General features: G+C 41.3%; 1 protein-coding gene and 1 long non-coding RNA gene across 2 annotated transcripts in view; one reads left to right on the top strand and one right to left on the bottom strand.

Annotated features, from left to right (window-relative positions):
- The window catches only part of LOC6727173 (insulin-like receptor), a 45,211-nt gene that overhangs the window by 14,402 nt on the left and 9,671 nt on the right, over positions 1-21,138 (top strand). The window contains exon 3 of the mRNA XM_016176308.3: positions 14,575-14,631. The gene's annotated coding sequence lies outside the window, so the exon portion shown is untranslated. The remainder of the gene's footprint in view (positions 1-14,574; positions 14,632-21,138) is intronic.
- Positions 7,689-12,660, bottom strand: LOC120285036. The gene is made up of 2 exons (XR_005544281.1): positions 9,929-12,660; positions 7,689-8,771 (listed from the first exon to the last, which is right to left on the bottom strand). It is a non-coding gene; the product is annotated as an uncharacterized LOC120285036 (long non-coding RNA).

The raw sequence follows: 21,138 nt of genomic DNA on the forward strand, positions 1-21,138 counted from the left end.
TGGTTCCGGATATATCATCCCCAGCTCCCACATTCACTTTGGTATTTCCGCATGGCCCAGTTTCCAGTAACTCGCTTACAATAAATACTGGGTAAAATGGGATGGAGCGAAAACTAAAACGGAGACCGGTCAATGGTGAGGGGTTGTGGGGGTGGGGTGGGGGTCGGGAGGGGAACGCGTGAAAAGTGGGCGGACGGTGGCAGAAGGTGGTGTTAAATGGCCTCTGTTTCTGAATAATGTGTAACAAATGGCGCGTCTGTCGCAACAACAACTGCAATAATAATAACTTGGCAGCCAGCAAAAGCTGTAGCAAGAACAACAACTGCATAAGTGGAGAACATGGTCGGATCCAGGGGGTTTAAAGGGGGATTTAGAACCCCCCAACCCCCTACTGAAAAAAATGCTGTCTTGTAATGGGATGGATGCTACAACCAGTCAGTTACGACCAGTCACTGTTGTTGGTTCGATTTCAACTCTTTAACAAATATGCTTCTGAGGAATTGCAATCGTAAATAAGAAGGCGGTTTACGAGAAGGTGTCATTCGTGATTGATTTATTTTCGAAACGTACCATAGCACTGTGGCTATAGAGCTTCTTACATACATATATATGTTGCTTATAAGTTGGGGTTACTGAGTAGGTTCCGTGGGGGAACACAAATCTCCAGCGGACGCGGGAAGTGGGCGGGTGGCAAGTGAAGGAGGCAACCGACCGCATCAGCAGAAGTTGAAGTAGAAGTAGCAGCAGTCGCTCAATTGCACACTCACCGTCTGGGCATTTTCACAGTTTTGGAGCAGACACACTCGCTCACATGGGAACCACTCTAGAGACGACGGTTGACGCCTTGGGGAGTGGGGGCCAGCAGGGAGTGCGGTGCGGCGGGGATCTATTAGTGTGTGGCACCATGTGGCATGCGGTATGCCATTGCAATTGCACAAACATTTCTATATTGCTCTAATGTACAATGTATCTCTCCACGCCTCGTGGTTGTCGCCGTCTCATTGTGGCTGTGGTTTGTTTTTCTGCGGTGGAATCGAGTCGGGCCGGAAACAGTTTCAATTGGAAAGGCAACCTGGCCGAAAGATCTGTGCTCTGGTCACTGATAAAGCCATAAGTGGCCTCCATTCATGCGAGTGCAGCTGAAATGCTACAATGGACTCATTTGTGTGAAATGGAATGGAATGGAATAAATGAAAAATGAATGAAATTGCCATGCATATTCGAAAGTTCAGCTAATTACTCAATTGTTTCAAATACGAATTTATTTTAAGCAATAAAAATACTATATCTTTAACCTCTCTATCACGTGGGGAGAAATATTTACGAGCTCGTGCAGTCACTTTGGGGAAATCGATTAGCTTTCGCAGCTAGAACAAACCGTTTAATTTCATTTCCCTTTGTCAATGTGAAAAATCACTACCCAAGAGCCCCATGCCGGTGGGAATCCCTTTTATTATCAGTTTAGTTCGCCCCTCCTTCGCCTTTTGGGCGGGAGTTATGTGTGGCAACTGATATTTTCCCAGGCTCCCGGGGGAAGACTTTAATGAGCTGAGTAGGGAGCCTCCTCCTACACGGACCCCCAGATCCATTCGCATTCGCACTGTTGCAGTCTGCTTTTTTTCGCTCTTCCATGGGGCTCGATTTGTTTTGTTTCGTTTTGGGACTTTAATGGCCAACTGGTTGCGGTGAGCACGTGTTGCCTGTCAGTCATCCATCCAGCCATCCAGCCAGTCAGTCAGCCAGCCAGTCAGTCAGTCACCCAGACTTTGATTGAGATAGCAGACTGGTTCTGTGAGGAGAACACAGGGAGTAAGGGTCCACGAGGGGCGTCCGAGGGTCTCAGAATCTCGGAGGCTCTTCTTTTTTGGGGGCGTGCTCCTCGCTTCGTACCACTCGCCCACAGACGCGCACATTCTGTCAGTTGCTCAATTAGACGCACTTCCGCTTTCCCACTCGCATTAGTTCTATATTTATTTCCGTTTTGTGCGTGTGATTGATGGCCGACTGCTGGGCAATGATGTAATCAGAAATTAAAACGGAAATGAATACGAAAACGAGACGAAATGTGGCGGACGTAAATAATGTCGCGAATAAGATTGGGGCAATAGAAATTCATAAGAACAAGAGCAGTGCTTTCTACCAATCGCCTTGTACTAAGTGAAAACAGAAGAACGAATTTCCTGTTAGGCATTGGTTTTCTTTCCGCTTTGTTGAACTATTTGTAAGCGAAGTTCAATTAATACGTTTATGATAATTTTAGCGTATATAAATTCGTTCAGCGGCGTCTTAGAGAGAACTTTTGGTTTCCAGTGGGTGGCATGGGATTTCTTTTTGGTTTAAACCAAGCCAATGAGAGTTCCTTGTGTCAGAAATGTTTTCAAGACTTGGCTCGCCTATTATAAGCGCTTATGTCCGGAGACAGTTAACATGATGTACAGTTTTCTCCTCCCCTTGAGGCACTTTCCCTGCCCCTGCCCTCCCAGAATTTTCTTCTTTTTTCCGACATACGTGTAGTTGTATCCAATAAACTAGTAGCAACAGCTGCAGCCGCAGACGACAATCGCAATGCGAAGGGTGTAAAGTGGCGCTGCCACATTCCAATGTCTGTAGCTGTTTCTCTTCCTTTTTGTTGTCAAGAATGCCGGAGATGAAGAGGAAAACGAAGATGAAGTCGATGAAGCAGCCGCAGCAGCAGCAGCAGCAGCAGCATTAATCGTGGCATCATCTCATCGACACTCTCCATGTAAAAATCACGTTTCATGTTATGTGAACGGCGCGTGAATAAGTCGAAGTCCAGAGTTCGAATCGCGAGGGAGAAAGAGACGGCCGCAAGGCAAGCGAAAGAGACGGAGAGAGCAGCAGTCTGCGAATGCGATCGAGCTGAAAATGCAGACTTAATTCGCCGAGAGTGAGAATTTTCTCGATTTGTCTCGGAATGTGAGCTTTCGCGTCCAGACCTAACCCCAATTCGCTTTAAATTTGAGGAACTTCGTGGCATTGTCATCTGTTATTGTAGATATCGTATTCTTGTTTATGTAATTAATTACTATTGGGCTTAAACGTGCAGTAATGAGACATTTTCTTTTAAGTTTTCAAATTTTAAGTCATCTGTTTTTGTCTTACCTTTTGATTAAAAGCGATAATAAAATGTGTATAGTTTTTCGTTGTAACAAAAGCATAAACCATAGCGCTTCTTTTATTAAATCATAAAATACTGATATGTAAGTTTATTGTCGTAAACCTGTTTTCGTTAAATACCAAGACCCATCATTGAGAACCATAATATTAAGGCGACTTTGTAACCGATAGGAAAATTGAAAGACGGAGCTTGCTGTGCAATTAGCACTGCAAACGTTAAATAGTTTGTACTTGATGAGTTATAATGAAAAGATAGGGCCATAAATAAGCATACTCCATCTGTCGTTTAATTTATTTTCATTTTTGTATAAGTAATCGGCGGCGGTAACCCCTTCAATGACAATTTGTTGCCGCCTTTCGCTGTCCCAACTCCCTTTCATTAAAACCAAGTTTAATGGCCATCAATTAATTCACAACAAGCTGACAAAGGCGGGAAGGAGACGGCACGAGTGTCATACTTTATGTGTGTCATTAGGGTGCATTTTGAGTTATGCACCTAAAAATAAGAGAGCTCAGAAACACAGAAACCGAAAGACTTATGGGTATAAAGCATTTCCGCATTCCACAATGGAGAGTCAGCGAAACAAACAAAAAGGGAAAAACAGAGACGGGCGCATGCGCAACGGTTCCTGAGACAAAGACGGATAAAGGAGTTAGAGAGAGAGAGAGTGTGTGGAGAGGCATAGAGCTAGAGGGAGTGTGTGAGTGCGAGGAAGGGAAAGACCTCGACCCACACTCGTGTGGCGCCCATAAAAACGTCATCGTTGCACATAAAACCCGACAGCAAACAATGCAGCTTGCCATTTGGCTGCCGCCGTAATAGTTTTTTAATTGCTCACAAAAGTCGTCAAAGTTCGTCTCCTCCACCCATATACATAAATGTATATTTACCACAAGCATAACCCGTACAAGGTAAAGTCGGTTGCTCGTTGCTCGTTTGGGCCCATTAATCACTTGGAGTGGAGGGAGGCTGGGGCAAATAACGCCACCAGGTTAAAGCCAGAAAACCGTTAAGCGTATGCAACAAGATCGCCGCCGCCGCCGCCTGTCTGCCTCTTGGAGATCTCTTAACATATGCGCATATCATCCAAGTCCCCTGCTTTATATATGTACATACGAGTGCTTGTGCAGAGGAAGCGAAGAAACGATCTTGTTATTGACATTGACAATGTCATTGGGAGGCTGTGGGAGGGAGCGGCGGAAGGGAGGGAAAGGCGGTACAATCTGTACCGAAAGCTGTAATACCCTACTGTACCAATCTTCACTATGATAACTAACGGTAGGAAACAAAATTTACATTTAATGTAATTTTGACACATATGTACATCATTATAATATTTATTTCAAGTCTCGTAAAACCGAAGTACCCTCTGAAAGAGCAAATGGAGGTAACGTGTTTGTACCCCTCGTCCTCACCATATTTCTATCGTTTACTCCTCGGGGCGCAAATAAGTGACCCTGCTTAATTTTTAGTCTGACCTTTTAACTTTACTGTCCATGCAAGGCCATTTCGCCACGTTTGCCGGTTGGTTTGTTTGATGGTACCTATCACTGAACGCGAACGAGGGTATGCCAGATGGTGTCATTTCTCAAAAGTTATGTTTGCTTAAAACCTTTTCTACTCGCCTGCGATCTTTAATTTTATAGTAGTGTGCATAGTAACTGCAGTGGATGTATTGTTTGGAGATCGCCGGCGACATTATACGATAATGGGCGACACATGCGCATAATGACCCGGCTGCCGCTGTAGTTGCTATTTTATTTTTTATTTTTTCCTGCCGGCCAGACATAAAGGGGTAAATTGAAACAGCGGGAGGGCGGGGGGATGTGCGGCTGGGAGTTTAGATCGGAATGTTGTTTATTGCATTTTCAGCTAAATGCCGCTGAGACGTTGTCGCCGCCCATTGGAAGCATCAGACTCTCAGACACACAGATACAGATACTATGCATAATGACTGTGATTTTGTTCCACATGCGAGCATGTGTGTTTGCTATTGGCATTTGGAAAGTTAGCTGCTCTCTCGGCTGGCCGCTTTTTATAGCCTTAGCCCGCAATCTGCAGCCAGCTTTGTGTCATTGTGCCCGTTTCTGGATTTGACATTGCAGCTTTTTGCATTTTCATGCATCCGGGATGTGGTGATGATAGTCTCGATGCTGCTGCTGATGCTGATGATGATGATGTGATGGCGATTACCATGGCCATTACACACTATATATGCAGTAATGATAATGTCGGTTTCGGGTTCGTTTAGGTGCGTGTGCGCTGAATTCCAATGGGCCGGCATTTTTGCAATGCCGTTTTATGATTTATATGTTGGACCCCCCAACGCATCTTAAACTTGAAGTTTTACTACCTTTTTATTTTATTACCCGATTATTATTTAATTTCATTAAATAATCCGTGAGGAGTTCATAAACAAATTGATGTTTTTGTTTTAAAAATAAGCATTTGGCCAAGCTTTAAGCCAACTCTCGTGTCATGAGTCTTGAGTCTGGCAGTTTTCGTTGCCAATCAAGCGGCATTTGCCAAATGTGCAGACACAAAGAAAACGTGGCCCAAATGGTCCCATGACCGAAAATACCAAAATACACACTCACACCACAATTCATTGAGTCTGCACTGTGCAGATGGGTGTAAGGATGTATATAAAATGCAATTACAATTACAAATTGAAATGCACAACAGATGACGCCGTCGTAGCGACGGGGTCGTCTCAAGATGTTGTACATATAGAATAAATTGTTTTTTTTTTCTTTTGCCGGGCACCTCGTCTGACGAAATTCAACGCGGCATAGGTGGGCAAGTAGCGGTGGGAGGGGTGGCAGCCCACTCATGACGACGACCCACGAGACTCGCAAAAATATAGAAAAGCTATTCTGATTTTGCCTTATTGTCTCGTCGTTGACGTCGCTGCTGTTGTGCCAATATTATGCCACTCACACTGTCTTTAAGGGGTATTAAAAATATTCCGAAAATATTTGAGAAACCGGAAACTAATGCTCGACTCATGGAAAAACATTCGCTTATCTGCTTAAACTTTCAATATTATAAAAACTAATAGGGGAATATTATGATATGTATCAACATGTGTAGTTGTTTTTTTTTTTTGGTAAAATACAATGTGGTCAATTTGTAAGGGTATTTAGGATTTGCACTGACTTGCCCCCCTTATTTCATGATGTTTTTCGTTTCGCATTCAACGAAGCGCTAATTTTTTCGCCATCCAACGGCGCTTGAGTGGGCGTCAAACCGCCCACTTTCCACTCCGTCTTCCGGCAATCCGAGCCCCTCCGTGAAACTTTCTGTCTCGGTGGCGCAGGAAAATGTTTTTAATTACAATCATTAGAATGAAATTGATCGTGAACTGAAACACGAAAATTAAATTAGGGAAATGCGGACGTGCAGAGACCACAAACTGCACCTTTAGAGCACGTCCAACCCTCCGAATTCTCCCCACTGTGATTTCAGTGGGGGCCTCATTGGGGGGACGTTGCGTCGGTTGTCTCGTGTTATTTATTTAATAGAAATGCATTTTGCTATTTTTAATTTTCTCTTTCAATTTTACACCCCCGGCGAATGCATGTTAAAAATAAACGAAAATTGAAATTATCTTCTGGGGTTGCTGGGGGGAGAACAAAGTCCTTGGGGGAGTCGACTACGAGAGTTCATTTCGTGAAGGGGAGGAAAACCGTGAAAAGCAGGCCAAAGGTGAAAGGACTTTAAACTCATTGCAGGGGAAAAGAAATGCGACGCAGCAAATTTATGTTGTCTTCAACGGAAATTTACAAGATCCGTAGGCTGTTCTCCATTTGGAATTCTTAATTGCTTTGACGTGACTCAGTCCGGATCCAGTCGTATGGAATCTCTCTGAGTCTTCTGACTAATAAGATTCATGAGGTATTTCGATTTGAAAACCACTTTAGGCCGTCATCGATTGATCACAGTTTGGCCAAAATGACATCAGTTTCCATCGACTAAACGCGATTTTAATAACATGTTCCCAAACGAAAAAGATTAATGATGCATGTTGTGGCGAGATCTTTTAAAATCTTTTGAAATTAAAAAACTTGAAGAGTGAATTAGTCCAATGCTATGAATTCTCATCGCAATGATTTTTATCTATACACTGTTTTAATGTAATTTGGATATTGGTTTTTTTTTTTAGTGAACTACATCTGCGAACCCCTATGCATTATAATATTTAACCCGCTCCTTTTTATAACGCGGAAATCCCATATAGGCCTTGTCGAAATGTTGATCATCAACTGTTTGTTTTCTTTGCATAAACAAGTTTGGGCTGTGTAAAAGCCCATTTACATTTATTTATTTCGGTGTGAGGGGAGCAGACAACCCTTGTCGGACCCCGAAGGCAACCCCTTGGCAACAACCCGATCCATTCCATTCCGTCCCATCCCATCCCAAATCCAACCCGTCTACACGGATCTTGTGATCTGTCATTACAAGCAGACGAAAGCGAAAAAGCGAAGAGCCTGAGACGAAACTGTGTGTGTTGTTTACGTTTTATGTAGATTTATTTTTGCCTTGCAACTTAAACGCACAGACATTTAAATTTAGCCGCGGCGATCATCTAATGGCCTCGTCCGTACACAAAAGCTGCCCATCCCGCTCGCACCTCCGCCCGGCGGTACCGGTCTCGGCAATCTGATGCTGATGCTGCTTCGCTGTGGCTCGGCGTGGTGTGGATGGGCTGGTGTCTGATCGTCTGCCCTGCACTTTTTACACTCGAAAAAACTCGCTGCTAATCGCTGTGAAATTATTTAGTAACCCAAATTCGGAAGATTTTTGGCTTCTAACTAACTAACTAATCGTAGTATTCGTCTAAATATGGTGGGTTTAAGGCTTTGATAATTGAATAAGAAATTATTCGACCTTATATTTATAAAGATCCGTATCTGTATCTAGATTTTGGTAGCTTCTAAATCGGATAGATTATTGAAATTACGCTGCTTCAATATATTTGAATAACTCCTTTTCATTTCATGAGTTTTTAAATTGTATTGCTTAAGATATTTAAAGGATGCTTCTTTGCAAGTGCACTGCCTTGTCCGTCCGTCAGTCCGCCTGTCCGTCCGTTGTCTCCGTCTCTATCTCCGCCGATGTTCTTCTCTGTCTGCGTGTCACCCGACTGTCTCGCCCAAATGTCATCGCTGCACTCGCTCTTTTCGCGTTGCACTGTTGTTGTGCGCGACGCTTGATGTGGCATAAAAAGTGTGATCGATGTAAATCTGGTGGCTCAGCTGTCGCCAGCACTTGCTTTCCCCGTGCGGATCTTCTGATTATATTTTTATAGGCAAGGACGAGGAGAGGGGGGGTGGGTACCACAACCCATTGAACCCACCACATTGCGCCCCAGTTCACCACACTCCAGTAGCTGCCTCTCGCTCTAATCTGATTTGTGGGATCAAACAACTGTAAACCCGGGCTTTGGGCACGCTCTTTCTCCGTCCTTTCTCCACCTCCTGCTTTCATTGCAGATTCTCCGGATTGTTCGGCTTCTTCTTGCGGTTGGCTTAAAAATGCGTGCGTGTGCCTTTTTTTGTGCGTGCTCTTTGGCGCATTGAGCTACTTTACGGATTTGCCTTTGTTATCGATAGGTTCGCCCGTGCAACCCCTAAGATGTTTCGAAAATAGGGGGTACTTTAAAAATATTTAAAATCAGTTTAAAATGAGAAATCAGCTACTTGGGTAAAAATTAATTTAATTTAATGAGGTGCAATCATTTAGTAATTATAATGACATTACAGTTTTTAGTTTATGCAAATTCATCAATAGTTTTTGTTGATAATCAGAAAATTATTCTGTTCATTGTTTATTCCGATTTTGTTGTTATTACTCTAATTGTTGTTTATTTGTGTTTTTACATTTACCAGACACTTCTAGTCGCTTCACTTTTTATTTTTTGCCTATGGTTTGTTTTGTATTTCTATTTCTTACTACGACTTTTGCGCTTTGTTGCTTTTCCTTATTTGTTTATTCAATTCCGCCACTGATACCGGTGTTTTTGTAGTTGTTTGTGCTATTACGTATTGTAAAATTGAAAGCGTCTTCTGTGTTGTTTTTTGTGTGCCCGCTGCCTATTTGTTGTCTAATTTATTTCTATTTCTACGCCTATATAGTATGTCCCCAGATTGAAAAACAAATTACCATAAGTGTCGTTTTGTAAGTGTAATGCATTAATTGTAATAGAAATATTGCTGTAACGCCCAAAAGCAAAAGTAAAAAGTAAATCCACACAATTAAGAGATTTCTCCACAGTAGTTGTGCTCTTCAAACCCGCAAAGTAATCAGTGCTCATCTCCCGAGAGAAAGGAAATAAATCAATTCTTCTCTTTCGCCTACGAGAATCTGCGAGAGTGCGGCTTTGTAGAAATCTTGCGAGAATCTTGAACAGTATCTTTTTTAGTTAAATCTTAGAAAACTGCAAAATTGATTTTATTATAGAGTTCCTAGAAAGCTGGGCAAACAATTGGCTAGTCATAAATATTAAACATTTGACTTGACAAAGCTTCTGAGAATCGGGTTTCAAGCATAAACATTTACATGGCTTCTGGGAAGTATAGTTTCTTGTAAATGTGAAATGTTGTGTTTTATCAAATAATGTGTATGACGCATTAAAAATTGTTTTCTCTGTCGGTATAAAACTTCTGTGTTTAAATGTAGATACCGAATAAAAATTAAAGTTATTTCTTGAATTCCCCAAATTATTTAAAAAGTTGGTTTTTTAAATTTGTATTTTTTTTTTTAATTATTGTTAATTTGTTTTCATACCTTTTAAACACACATCTATTTTGTAAAACATTTTTTGTATTTGTTTTCCTATGACCTTGCTAGTTTAGCTGCGTCTGTCTGTCTGCCTCGTCTCGTCGCGAATCTAGGTGTTTTTGTTGCTAATCTGGTTATTTACTGTACTTTAGTAGTTGCTCTTGTGTCTCTGCTTCTTGTTGTTTTTGCTCGGAACTGAACTGGAGCTTTGAGAATCGAGATTTCAGCTTCGAGAGGCCAAGACTGAGACTGGATGGAAATGGAAACTACTGGCACTGTTTGGGCAGCTATTTCGAAACCGCTCTCGTTTCATTGTTGTTTGTATTATTATTACTCGTTTTGCTGTTGTTATTTGGCAGAAGCAGGGAATAAAGGAGAGGAGAAGAAGTGGCAGAAGAAGGAAAAACAATATTGTGTCTTGTTTATTGCTTTATTTGCGGCGTTTTGCTCTTGATTAGGTTCTTTTGTGCCTCGCACTTTGCTTATGTAGTTCTCCCCATTCTGCTCCAGTGGTTGTTGTTGTCGCTGTCGTTGTTTTTGCCGCTGGCGCTTTCGCTTGCGTGTGTTGGTGAGCGTATCTATGTTTGTAGCATTGGCGCACGGGCGGGCATAAGGTAAATGTGAAAACAATTTAAGCGGAACTTAATAGCTAAACAACCATTATAACTCGGCGGCCTTTTGTTGCTGTCTCTTGGCAATTTTTCAGACGCTTGTAAAAACATATTGCGTTCTATTTTGTGCTCAGGAGGCCTGCTGCGTTTTCTCCCCAAGCCCGTTGTAATACAGTTGACCTTCGGTAAAGGGGATAATTACTGGCGAGCAATTACCAGTTATAATCCATCAAAATCGTAGTAAGATAATGCAAGTTCATACTCAAAATGTTTTCGACTTGTTCAAATACAACTGAATTTCGCTGGAAAATGACACTTCTCAATGTTTAGCTGTGCCTCAATCGGCGCATTGGGCTTTGTTGTTTCGGGGGTTCCCTTTGTTTTTCCTCACTTTTGTTTCGCCATGCACTTTTCCCCCGAGCTCAGACAATTGCGTCGTGCAGCGCGCCTTTTTGGCGCCCCACACAGACAAGGGCGCACGCACACACTCGCAGGCGTTTCCGTTACGCTGTCGAAATCAAATCAAATTAATTCATTAAGCCAAATAAATGTTTAATAAATCATAACAAGAAAACAAAACAAAACCGAGAGCTCTGAGCTGTTAGCTGAGAACTGGCGAGTCGCGGCGCGGAGAAAACTCGAGCGAAAATCAGTCTGGCGCCTATTTTATGAACGGTTCAATAGCAAATGTCAAATTTGACAAGCGGCGAGCAGAAAAAAACCAGCAAGCGAGAAAGGAAACAGATGAGGGGGCGCACGAGCGAGAATCTCAACTGATAACATGCAAGAACGAAAATTTGTGGAAGGGGAAGGCGGTGGAAATCTTTTTCGGACGACGACCATAGCTTGTTATTAATTAGCTTGACTCTGTGACTGGCCCGTCAAAGTTGTGATTCAGCTCGAAAGATACAGCGAACAGCCGACAGATGGGAATAGATGAATGGGCTGGCGAACTGGAGGGGGATTCATGGGTTGTATTGTGGTGTTCCCATTACCGAAAAGGGGAATATTTTCATTCAACAAAAATGGGGAACATTTGTGGAGTGAGCGCAGGGCGATAAGGCGTCTGATAAGGTGAGCAAATATAGAACTTATTTACTCGCCGTCAATAGGTAAATACGGCAAAACCTCTCTAATCTGGACGTGCATCTCAAAATGGATTTCTTGGATATGTTGGAATTTAGTTAAATCTGACTAGGGCGAATATAATCAATAATTTAGCATCAATCCAAATATATATATGCAGTCGTTGTAGCTGTATATGTGTGCATATTCATAGGGATTGCATTTGAGCTAGTCCACGTTAGCCAAGCTGTACTGTCGGCGGTATTTGTGCCAACTTCAATTTCTGGCGGTCTTCGTGGGGGAAATCGGGGTCCCTGGGTGTGAATGAAATCGAATCCAATAAGTACGCGGACAAATTTACTCTACTCACGCCCGTTATTCCTACGTGCGTGTGTGTGAAATTCATTGATAACTTGAAAATGCCAAATCAAACAACTCACACAGTCGCACGGCTACAAGCACACTGGGAAATATCTTGTGCAATGCATTCCAACAAAATAATTGGGCAATGGGGAGCGGAACGTATCATAAATAATAAAAGTGAGCAAATAAAGCGTTAGCCAACCTATGTACATACGTACAAACAAGTAGGAAGACTAAGTAAGGATCGGGAGGGGAAAATCCCCTGTCGAGATTAGGGAGGAAAGCTTATCAAATCGGAATTTATATGAAATGTTATTTCTGTTATTGCCGCTGACAATTATTGTTGTTTACTCACTTGCATACCACACACGCACACCTCACTCACTCGCTCACTCGCTCACTCACTCACTCACTCACTTACACACACACTCACACGAATCACGGGCGTACGTCCGGGCACTTGAAAATGTCATTGCACACAGAGAGAAAAAAAGGCGCGCGCTAAATACTTCATTCACTTGATTCACGCTGCTTGTCGTTGCCGTTGTTGTTGTTGTTGCTGCTGTTTACGCCACTGCATTCATTCACACATGTGCCGCACGAGAGCAGGAGAGCACGAGAGGGAGAGAGAGACCAAAAGATTGGGTGAGCAAGCAGTGCAAGTACCATGGGATCGACAGTTGTTGCTTTTCGTGCCTTTCATTCAATAAAAACACGGCACATACCACACACTCACACAGGCCCACAGTACGCTTGTATCCCAAACACAGTTGGGGAAAAAGTAATAGTAGTTAACGGTAGTTCAAGTAATGGCTCGTTTAACTAAAGTCCCTTAAAAACATTTAATATAGGGATTTTAATTTATATATTATTATTATTATTATTATTACTTTACCAGATAATATAACAAGAAAAGGGTTAAAACGGGATATTATTCTTTTGACAGTTGCTGTTGTTAAAACGTATTCCGCTGTGTATTTAACACTTTGATAAACAACAAAACCACAAAAATGTTGTATAAGCCCCAGTGGATTTTAGCTTGCCACAACCGCAAACTCAATAATAAGCATAAAACCAGACTGGAAAGGATCTTATCTGACCGGAACTGGCCAGCTCAAGGTCTTTATGTACTGACTCTCAATTCAGAAGTTGAGATACTATATTTCATAAAATCGTTATTGGAAATGCGATTGCATTTCCCAACGGCTTTGTTAACTCAAGATTATGAAAGGCGAGACACATTTCACACGATTCAATTGAAAGGCAAAACTTGTTTTACTATTCGATAATTTGAAATGGTTAACCGATCTTAATTAAAGTTAATTACTTACCAGTAATTATAGGTTGTGAATGATATAAAAATAGCATGAATGAGGAAATAAGTGAAACTTGAATTGATTTACAAAATGAGACTGCTAATATTATTTACATATAACAAACTCTAATAACAATTTCTTTAACAACAAAAAGTAAGAGTTACAAAAAGTTACTATTCTATTGTACATACAACTGATAACGGTCAAAAATGGATTCGTAATTATAATTTCATTATGTATTTATGAGTTTTTATATAAAAATTTGTTCGGCTAAATCAGTCAAGGCAGAATTAAAATAAATAGCAACAACCGCAACATGTGCCAAAGTCCAATGAAATTGTTATGTAAACAAAGAATAGTTGACAGAGATTATTGGGGTCTTTAACCATATTTACTGCCTTAACTAATTGATTTAATTCCAATGTGTTTTCTTTAATAATAAACACATCAATTGAGATCATGCAGAAAAACTAAAAATGCTTTAAAAAATAATAAAGTAGTACCTTAGTTCTTTTGGTTGATCATATAAAAGAAAGTATAGTCTGGATTGATCTGAAAAACGGAGCTATTCGAGATGCAATCATATAATTTTTTATGAATTTTCCTATCAATTTAGTATTATTCCCAACCTTATTCTAATTGGTTGTTAAGTATGTATTGAAAACATATTGGTTGTGGAAAAAATGAGTTATAAATAAGTTCTAGTTCTGCTGAAGTACTTGTGGATTTCGAAACGATGTCTCTCGTACTCGATCAATCACAACAGCTTAACTTGTTTGTTTTGCCCTTTTGCTAGTTGTGGTGGCTTTTCCGAGAATTCTGCGTAAGCTATTAGTGCAAAAAAAAAAAAACCGTGTACCTAGCCAAATAAATGGGCCAAACGGGAAGCAAACATAACAGGAAGTGCCATATAAATTGCTCATTCCGGGTAATACTGCAGCAATATTTGCCGCGGGCAAACAGGAACTTGAAAATGTAATGAAAGGGATCGTCTGTAACATTTTATCATGAATGTATCTCTAGCTCTACGTGTTGACTCAGATTGCAAAAATGTGGCAAAAGCAGGCACTTGCAAAGCAAACAGTTCACCTGACTTGCTGGATCGGTGGGGGGATTATATGAGTAAATATATATCAGTCAGCGCAGTCCTTTAGAGATTATGATATGGGGGGGCGTTATAAATTATTTCTTCAACTATATCAATGCTGTTGCGAACTTAATTTAGTATGTGATGTCCATACATGTAGTATGTAGTAGTATTTTTAGCTAACTTAACCTTGTTATTATTTATTTTCAGGTGTTCTGCGTGGAAGGAATAGATAATAATCTCACTACAAAGTGTTCAATCAATGAGGTATGCATACAAGTCTACTTAAAGTTATGCTTTTAAAGTAATCAATCGCACTGGCTTGCGGGAAATCTAATTTTAGCCGCTGATTTGTCTGTATGAACTTTGTTCGTATCATTAATTTTAGTGGAACAATTGCACTAGTAATGTCCGCTCTTATCTTGTTATTGTTATTGTGAAATTCAATGCCTGCCGATCGGCTGAATAATAATTCATTGAATAAACACAGACAGCAGGCGGGGGGCACTGGGCACTTGGCACTCGAGAATCGAGCTGGGAATGCAACTGTAAAAATAATAACACCGCGTCAAGGATCGCCCCTAATCATCGTCTTTGGTATGATATGATATGAGAATGACGTGTGCACAGTATGAAGTGTGTTCCGATAAAAGCAAGCGAATGATGAAAGGGGCAGCCCGGAAAATGTGCAATAAACAATGTATTTTGATTCGAACGTGACGGCTTATTGGATTGTCACAAGGCTGTGTGGTACTTTACCGCTCTGGCCATGTGATTGATGACCAAAGTCTGTTTGCTGGGCTCTATCTGCTAGTGAAAGTCACGAGATTTCGTGCCGGGGTAATGGGGGTCTTTTCTGGGATTTAGAATGCCACCGATGGTCGTGTGAAATGAGCACCTTTGAGTAAATCAGCATATTAAGTATATTTACAACACTATAGTAATCGTTAGTTACAAGGAACGACTGCAGTTCTCGTTACTCATTACTAGTTGATTGCTTAATAATTTAACGTGATGGAAGTTTGTATCAATGGCAGCCCGAAAGCAGTCAGCCATCATAGTCCTCTGTGCTATCGTTATCTTTATCGCTGGCCATCTCCGATTGGCCGTTTCTGACTTGGCTCACGCACCAAGATCGGTATTTTTGGTCTTAATCAGCTGACGTGGTTGTTTTCGTCGGGACTTGTGACTTTTAGATTTCTGATTCGGCACCCCTTTCCAATAGTTTTTATCGGCACGGTCTGCAAGCCAACTGTTTTGTTCGTTTTAAATGAAAACAAAAGGGATTCAACTACTTCCATTTGTTTTTTGATAATTCATTTTGAAATAAATTCATATTTTTCGCCAGAATTTCCGATTATAAATTGTTAATCGGCGCGAGTTTTAAAAATGTACACATATGATTTGATTAGCAATTACCCGTATTTTTGGGGCGATAAAAGTCAGTCATCGCCAAAGCGTGTACGTCATGATCGTGGAATTTCCGTCTCGGTTCCGTCTTGGTTTCCCCAAACCGAACCAACCCAAGCCATCGACCAGCCAGCCAGTGGTGTGCTTGGAATGCGGAATGCCCCGAAATATAAAAGCCGTTTACTGCGTGTGCTCACTTATCGGGGCTTATTTCTTGTAGGGCGCACTGGCATTTCATTATTATTTTAACATTTTCGCAGGTGTCTCTTGTAATGGTTTCTTTTGGATCGGCTTCCTCCAATTCGATTGGGTACGTCGACGGGTTTTTGGGGCTAGGCCTCGAATCGTTAGTGTCGATACTGCTGTATGCTTCGTTACGTTTTATGCTCGCTTTTCGAAGCGGATCTCCCCGTTTTCTCGTTGCGTTTCTATTTCTTGGTATTTCGGCTTTCCTACATTTTTTCTGTGTTAATTAAAATTTTATTGGAATTTTTTTTTCTTTTTTTTTGTTGGTTGTTTTGTTTGTTTTCGAATTTTTTACGAGTTTATGAATGAACGTGCAAACAAACAAACCGCGCGAGACATTTACCAGAGTTTCGAGGGCTTTTGCTTTTTTCGGGGTGTGAGACTGGGTTTTTGGTCGGCCTGTTGGAACGAGTGTCGTTGAAATGCGCTCAATCAGCAGCAGAAGCATAAATATCAACCGCAACGAAGGCATTCACTACATAAAAAAAAAACACCGAAATCGAGAGGGAAAATCAATCGGTGGCAAGCCGAGCAAGTCAATTGAAATCGAAGTCGTAAATAATTAAAATTAGTTGATTACAGTATTGGCCGTGTTTTTATGATCGCAATCAATAGGAACTCGTTTTTATGATTATGACGATTTAAAGTCACAGCATGAGATTGTTTGTTTTTTAATTTTTCGTAAAATGTTTCCATGCTTCTCGTTTGCATCTGTAACTATATTGAATATTACTATTTCGTTTTTAATTATTTATGAGTTATTTTGAATGGAAAAGGCGGAAGTCTCTGTAAACCGATATCATTTTCAAACAATATTGGATTCGAATACTACTCCATTTTGCTGTTCTACCTACCTACCCCCCTTATTGTAATTATATATCTGGGTGTAATTCATTTCCATAATTAGAAGTGTTTTATAGCTTCATAGCATAGCAACCCTGCCCGCATGTTTCCACCCTCCGTTTTCCGACTCCTGTAAAGTCGGTCTAAAAACTTTCCGATTAAAACCCTCGGAAAGCAGACACCGCCTGGTACAACTCTATATAGCCCGAAGAATAGGCCACTTTTGTTCGCTTTACGACCTGAGTTCATTTGAAGTTAGCGGCCATTATTCCGGGACAATTGTTTGTCGTAAAAAGTCGGTAGATTGGGGAAATGCATACCAAGCCCAAAACCTCGATTCCCCATAATAGGCTGGCGTTGGTCGTTGTATATGGAAATTATGAAGTCAGTCAAACGAAATACCCCAGAATGAGATTGGAAAATCCCAACTTGTTTGCGAAAACAAACAAGCCGCAGTGATTACAGAATGACAATTAAATTTTTGCATATATGGAGCTCCAGTGAATACATGATGTTCCTCGAATGATTAATAATTTGGTTACCTTTAGATACATATGTGCAGGTGGAATTGGAAGCCTGGTTCAAATAGATTAAACACCGAAATGGAATAGGTAGGATGATATTACGTATCTGTTATTGTACTATGAGTTCAATTTCGCATATTGACACTTAGTATGCTTACCCAAAAAACTACATTACTGATGAAATAACTAATAATTATTTCATCACAGCGGGCAAGACTGGCGACACCCACAATTGAATGTTTTAATTGGGCTTAGCTCCGTTCCACACATCTGGGGGCTGGACAGGCGGCCCTATCTGTATGGATAATTGTGCCCCCCGTTAGTAGTCGCATTTAAATGTCATATTTGTTATTTGCGAAAGCTAGTAGCGTAGCTCTCTTTCGCACCCGGCCAGAGGCTGTCCCTTTTTGGCACTTTGCCGTGAAGGGGGGGACAACGTTATTTATCTCGCGTGAGGCGGCGTCACGTTGCTTATCTGGAACTCGCACCTCGAACACAACGATACGATACTCGCCACAACACACTATTCGCACTGAAATGCGACCATATCAAGCAAAACAACAGCGCAGGCCCACACCAGCGGGCTGTGCGATTGTAGGAAGACAACAACTGGGAAATAAAACTATTTAGGTGCTCGAGCTCGAAAGCTTCAGTCACCTTTGCTGGTGCTAAAACGATCGTTGGCCAGCGAATTGGTGGATCCCAACTCTGGGCATGAGTTGGCAGATCTGGAGATTAGGGGGCGCCACATGTGACCGGTATGGTAAGTCACGGTGATGCACAGGTTCGATCTCGACGTCACAGAAATTTCCAGAACATAAACTTTTTCTTGCGACATCCAAGGGAGACTATTATGAAATGGTAATGCTGGGGAATTACATTTAAAATTTCCTTGCTATTCGTATCGATCTAAATTGCCAAAGTATCTATTAGCATTTATCTCAACATTTAAATGCTCGCTTAAAAAGCCTTTCGAAAATATTCAATAAAATATGCAAAAGCGCTGGGGAATGGAAACAAGTGGATGCTGTGACAAACCGACGAGATTGAGATATTATGAATGGGAGGCGGCGGCGGCACCTGATGATGACGGTGATCACCAGCGGCCAATCGATATTAAGTTGGAATTTCGGTCGGACAAATCAGGTTTTGGATCGTTCATATCTCCCAGTTAGTCTGGCCTGATCTCCGCTTATCATAATGCTGCAATAATTTGATTGTTTTCCACTTTTTCGGTTGCTTTGAAACTCGGAAAACAAAAAAAACTTGACCAAAAGTCGTTGGATTTGGAGCATAAGACATATTTCAATAAGCTAGTTTTTTTTTTGTTCTGGTCTCCTTCTTCAGATTCTTCTGCTTCTTCTTCTTCTTGTTTGTTGTCTTCTGGAGGCTGTTGTTTTTGTTTTTGTTTGTTATTCTTCGGATTGTTGTCGTTGCTTCTTAACTGGTCTGGCAACTTCGGCCCGGATTGGAATGTTGTTGGCTTTTGGCTTCGGCCGCTCAGTCTCTCTGTTTCTCCGATCTCCGGTCTCCGATTCTCCTCTTTACATTCTTCTGTCTTCACTGGCCTTTTTTCTGCCCGTTATTGCGTCAATGCCGGAGTTAATGTTGTTATTGTTATGATTATTATTGTGGTTATTGCTACGCTACTTCGGAGTGTCTGTGTTTTTCTGCCAGTGAGTCAGATTAAGGGGTTTACATAAAGACAGTGCAGACGTACATAGCGATGCATTTCGCCAATTTCTTTCTTGGAAATTCTTGCTTTTATTGTTTTCTCTATTCAGATCAGCATTTTACGCTCTCCGCTCATTAACAAGTAGTAAATTCCTCTGGGAGTATATCTTTTTACGACATTCTTAAGGCTCTTAAAGCCAGAGCGAAATGTTGTAAGCAGTTTCAGTGCATCCACTTCAAGTGTTCGCGTCTCTCAAGCAGTGCAAGCTCCTAAGCAGTTTTCTGGAGATTTCGGCATGCAGTTCTACCAAGTGGATCCATGGTCATCCATGGTTTTGTGAATAAGTTTATATGAAATAAACATGTGAATGCCAACCAATTATGCTAAATGCTTTAGATCCGTTTTGCAAAACTGGACTAACACATTCCCATCTGAATACAGTTCGTTGTCAAGTAGTCTTGCCATTCGCACTTGAAATGCGAAACAAAGGCGTCAACAACAATGAATAGTAAAAAACAGGCACAAATGACGGTTAGGCGTGCCAAATGCACCTTTACACTTTTTACGAGGCGCGTGCACGGTGGCGCCCGAGGCGCGTTAAACGAAATTAAACAATAAAACGCTCGCCAGCGTCCGGAGCGGAGCGTTTGCTGTTAATTTCCATGTGTGTAAACGAGTGCTGATAAGCCGAGCCAGCCGAGCCAGTTTCGCTTTGGCCTGGCCCTTTCCTTTCCCCTTATCGCGTCATCATCAGCCGCCGTGTTTCCACTTCAGCTTGGCATCTTTAGTTCAAGACCTAACCGTTTTTGAAGTGGCTAAAGTTTTGAGGGTTTAGGCGGTTCAACTAAGTTGACTTAGTCATCTTAAGTGTATCATACGTATTATTCAAACTAAGTATGTCAATTCTTATATTTACACGTAGTGTTAAGTGTTATTTCTTCATCATAAAACTGCCGTTTGTTTGTGTCGGAATTTTTTGGAATTTTTGCAACTCTATTATCTGTTATGTTTGTATGGCCCATCATCTGGGCCTCCGATCTATGGGCAATGTTGTGTTGTCCGGAAATGTTGCTCGCCGGAATTTTCATCTTTTAGTTAGTTAGTTGTTGGGTTGAATTGGACGATAAAAAAAAGCAGTCAGCGGGATCTGGGTCACGCGAACACACATGCACCTGGCGAAAGTTTGAGAGCCACAGTTTGGGAGTCACCGTGGCTGCTGTGCTGAGAGCGAGAAAGATACATAGCTCGTCTTTATTAAGTTGTAGTAACTTTTTTCGCTCGAGTCTCTTAACTTTATTTGTATGCTATAACCATAACATTTAAAATATTTTAGCTGAACATGTATTTTATGTATTTATAGCGCGACATTTGCTGGTCGTTTGTATTATATTTTACTGCGCAATAAAAGCAACAATAAGAACAAAAACAAATCAAGCATAATAAACAAGCAGCATTAGTTGAGAGCACACAAATGTGTGCGTGAGAGAGCGAAATCGGAGAGAGGGCGATTTGTTAAATTTTGGCTGATTTTTTTCTTTGTTTTTTTTTTCGGGCGACAAGCTAGAAAAATTTGCAAAACAAGAACAAATTGCGTGTGCGGTTTTTTTTATTCGCTTGCCAGTGTTTGTGTTGTACATCTACTACGTTTTCAACTACGCAGCTGAAATTCGCACAACAACAACACGCTCTCTTGCCGCTCCCTCTCTCTCTCTCTGCCACTTACTCTTTCTCGCATTTCCCCTTTTCTTTTCCTTTGCCACGCAGCCGCATTTTCCTTGCCCCAAGTTACGCCCCAAAATTAGTGGGGCAAAAGCGGAAAGAAGCGGAGATAGTAAATACAAGTCTTTTTGCACAGGTCACCCGTTTGAAAAGGCGTAGGTTTTGATGAATTACAGCGTAGTAAAAATCGCACACACTTGCAATTACTATTTACTACGCTTACAACGCGACTGCGCTGCCAACGTCAAACGACGAATGTCGCGCGTCATTCAAAAATTGAAAAAAGAACACTCGACACTCGAAAAAATGAACGTCAATGCTAAGCTGAAGAATCGAATCGCTCTCCATATGCTTGCC

The sequence above is a fragment of the Drosophila simulans genome, chromosome 3R (assembly GCF_016746395.2).
Source record: "Drosophila simulans strain w501 chromosome 3R, Prin_Dsim_3.1, whole genome shotgun sequence".
NCBI classification, from domain to species: Eukaryota; Metazoa; Arthropoda; class Insecta; order Diptera; family Drosophilidae; genus Drosophila; species Drosophila simulans.